This window comes from Mastomys coucha, unplaced genomic scaffold (genome assembly GCF_008632895.1).
Source record: "Mastomys coucha isolate ucsf_1 unplaced genomic scaffold, UCSF_Mcou_1 pScaffold5, whole genome shotgun sequence".
NCBI classification, from domain to species: domain Eukaryota; kingdom Metazoa; phylum Chordata; class Mammalia; order Rodentia; family Muridae; genus Mastomys; species Mastomys coucha.
This window is the reverse complement of record NW_022196911.1, coordinates 66070344-66074035: the sequence shown is the minus strand read 5'-3', so window position 1 is coordinate 66074035 and position 3692 is coordinate 66070344. Positions and strand designations below refer to the sequence as shown.

The following is a 3692-nucleotide window of genomic DNA, read 5'->3' as shown; positions in this document are numbered from 1 at the left end:
GTAGACCAGGCTGGCCTCGAACTCAGAAATCCACCTGCCTCTGCCTCCCAAGTGCTGGGATTAAGGTGCGCGCCACCACTGCCCAGCAAGAGCATTATTTCTAAATGTCCTCTCCCATAGAAATCAGAGCCCCTCTCCACTTAGTGTTCTCAGAAACAAAGCCATACATGAACCCTCGTTCTCTACAGAAAAGCCCCCAGAGCCTAAATGCACATTCCCAAGCATTTCCCTGAAGATGGAGACTAACATCTGAGGAGGGAGGTTCCTCCTCAGATTGGTTTTCATGCTAGGGGATGACAGGCAAATCTCCACTCCGTCTCTACAGCTTAGAACAGGGTCCTCAACTCTGTAAGCCTGGATTGTCTTTGCACTGTAGGAGAAAAGTCTCAGAGACCTCACTCAGAAAGCTCTGACAGGCACACCTACTAACGAGCAGCGAATAATGAAAACTGCACATTTTTGAGCCCGAGTGAGCCAAATTCCATTACTCATCTGGCACAAGGCCCGCCACCTCCGGAAGTCCTCACTAACATCTGCAGGAAGGAGTCCTTGGTCCTCTGAAGCCGGTTTTCCCCTAGGCCCTTTCTCACCTTTCCTTAACTACAGTTTCCACGTTACTTCCTGTTTGTGACTCTTTTCGAGGCCTCCAGAAAATGAGTACTTCCTACGGCTCACAATGCTCTCCTAATCAAGGCTGTTTCCTTTTTCCACATCCTACCTCACATTCTTCAACAACAACTGGCCGCTGCAGGTGTGCTCAGTGTCCCGCAGGCCAAACATTGTCCATTCTTTAAAGTTTCTCTGCCTTTGGAAACAAATCATTCTCACTTCCTGGAAGACTGCTGCTCACCTGTGCACTTAGCAAACATCTTCGAGGTGCAGCTGATGTGAACAGTCCCTTCCCCCAACCTTTCTGATCTGCAGGCCCCAACAACAAGTGTTACTTCTTCATATAGACAGCATGCTACCGTATTATGTGTTTGCTTTTCTCTAAAGCAGCAGTCCTCAACCTCTCTAGTGCTGCTTTGACCCTATAGTACACACGCTGTGGCGACCCCTGACCATTTATTTTCATTGCTACTTCATAACTATAACTTTGCTGTTATGAATGGTAATGTATATATCTGTGTTTGCCAGAGACCTTAGGCGACCCTGTAAAGGGGACATTCGACTCTCAGAGGGGTTGCACGCCACAGGCTGAGAACCACTGCTCTAGACTATGACCAAGGATGATCTTCTATTCATCTTGTTAATCTCAGTGCTTGGCACATTTCTGATACGAGGTAAATACTAAGTGAGGTTTGTGTGCTCTCTGGGGGAACGTCTGGAGTTGTTCTGAAGGTTACCTGAGACTCCATTCATCTCTGTTCCTAAAGAGACCAGAGCAGTGTCCAAAAGATAACTGGTATCAATTTTTTATAAAAATAAATTCTTAGCCAGGCATGGTGACACACACCTTTAATCCCAGAACATGGAAGACAGAAGCAGATGGATTTCTGAAAGTTTGAGGTCAACCTCATCTACATAGTGAGTGAGTTCAAGACTAGCCAGAGATACATAGTGAGACCCTATATCAAAAAAATAAATAAATAAATAAAAATCAAACTAAAACAACAAAAAAAGTTCTTTCTCCCAAGACACTATTATCTCCCTCCTCCGGTACTCAGGATCAAGGGAACTCTGTCAATTCTGTGCTCAATTCAGCCTCTTTTATGATTATGACTGATTACTCTTAATTATGTGTAGACGTGTGTTACATGAGTTATAGATGTGGGTACACATGAGTTACAGATGATATGAGCCGCCTGATTTGAGTTCTGGGAACCAAACCGGGGTACTGTGGAAGTGCAGCAAGTACTCTTGCTGAGTCTTCTCTTTAGTTCCAATTCTATCACCTTTCTTTAACCTTAACAAGCCAATGTCCTGCCTGCCAGCACAGGTCTTAACATGCCACGGGGCCCTCAATGTCTGCCTGCCATTCGTTCTAGCAGTATACTTAGGGAATGGAATACCAAAGAAAGAAAAAAAAAAGAGAAAAGAAAATTAGGGAGCCTGCTTCTCCAGTTTCCTGGCTGACAGACAAGGCCAGGAAGCTGAATTAGGATCGGTCCCTGACAGTGCCCAGGCTCCACCCTCTCCGTGTGCAAATGAGAAGACCCCCGAAGCCATAAAAGTCCAAGGTCACACAGCAAAGCCGAGTCAGGGGCGGGCCTACAAGTCAGGACTCCGGCTCCAGGCCGGGAGCCCCGCGCCCTCCTCCCCCGGGCAGGACGGAACCAGAGAGGCCTCACCGCTGGCGGATGCCGCCCACGCTCGCTCCGCTGGGCCCGGGGCGCTGCACCGCTGAGCGCACAGAACCGCAGCTGTTGTCTGGTGTCACGGGCGACCCACGCCGGCCACTTCCGGTGCCGGGCGGCACTGCGGCCAATCCGCGCGAGCCGCACTCGCGGGAGGAACAGGTGGCCGGCCGGCCCACGCCCCCATGCCCGTCCCAGCTTTCCCGTCTGCTGTTCTCGCCCGAATTCACCCCATCTTCGCCGGGCCGGGCGGGGCCAGGCAGCTTGCTGCAACGTCCCGATGCACCCCGCGAAACCCACTGCGTCCCTGACCACTGACGCGCAGGGTCCTCCCGGTTTCCTAGAACGGCTCCGGGGATGCACTTCCGCCCCGCAGCAGCCGCTCTGCGCGCCCCTGACGTTTCCGTGGGCTGGGAAACTGGAAGCTCCGCAACTCTTCCAGCAGGGACGTGTTGAGTCGCGGTGTCCGTGCCTCAACTCCCGCTTTCTATGAGTCTGTCAACCCAGGCTCCTAGATGACAAGGGTGCACTTGTCATCTTCTGGGAGCGAGTGGGGGAAGACCTGTGTTGAGGTCTGGAAGGCTTCAGGGCGTGAGGCTTTGACAAAAATCTCAAGGTTGAGTGTGATTTCCGTAGCCTGTTCAGGCAATGGGAACTGCTTTTATTTGCTGGCCTTCCTCTCTTCTTGAATAAATTTGGTCTTCTTCTAGCACAGCGCGTATGTGACTATGGATGTGGTGATCCTCCTGCCTCAGCCTTCCAAGTGCTGAAATGAGCAACAATGCCCAGTGAAATAGACCTCTGTGTGTGAGAAGGGGGAGGTTGAGGCAGCGTCCTATTCTGCAGCTAAGACTGGACTTGGGTTAATTATGTATCAATAGCTCAGGCTAGCCTCGAATTTAAGGCAGTCCTTCTGCGTCTACTCCCTGGTATTGGGATTAGAGGCCTAAAACAATATACTGGTGGTTTACACAAAAATGGCCCCCATAGGCCCATAGGGTGGCACTATTAGGAGGTGTGGCCTTGTTGGAGTGGGTGTGGCCTTGTTGGAGGAATTGTGTCACTGGGGGCAGGCTTGGAGGTCTCAGAAGCTCAAACCTGGGCGGTGTGTCACAGTCTCTTCCTGTTGATCCACGCATAGAAAAGTCTCAGCTACCTCTCTAGCACCATGTCTACCTCCATGCCACATGTTCCCCACCATGATCATAATGGACTAAACCCCTGAGCTATAAGTCAGCCCTAATGAAATGTCTTCTTTTTTTAAGAGTTGCTGTGGTCATGGTGTCTCTTCACAGCAATAACACTCTAACTTAACACACAACTCTAATACGAGCACTTAAACAGAATCAGCTAAGATTATAGGTAGCTGCAAATAGTAGGGCAGCCAAAGGTATT

At 50.2% G+C, this 3692-nt stretch overlaps 1 protein-coding gene across 1 annotated transcript in view; it reads right to left on the bottom strand.

Annotated features, from left to right (window-relative positions):
• The window catches only part of Zfp3 (ZFP3 zinc finger protein), a 9787-nt gene extending 6885 nt beyond the window's left edge, over positions 1-2902 (bottom strand). The window contains exon 1 of the mRNA XM_031353208.1: positions 2292-2902. The gene's annotated coding sequence lies outside the window, so the exon portion shown is untranslated. The remainder of the gene's footprint in view (positions 1-2291) is intronic.
• Positions 2903-3692: the final 790 nt, after the last annotated feature.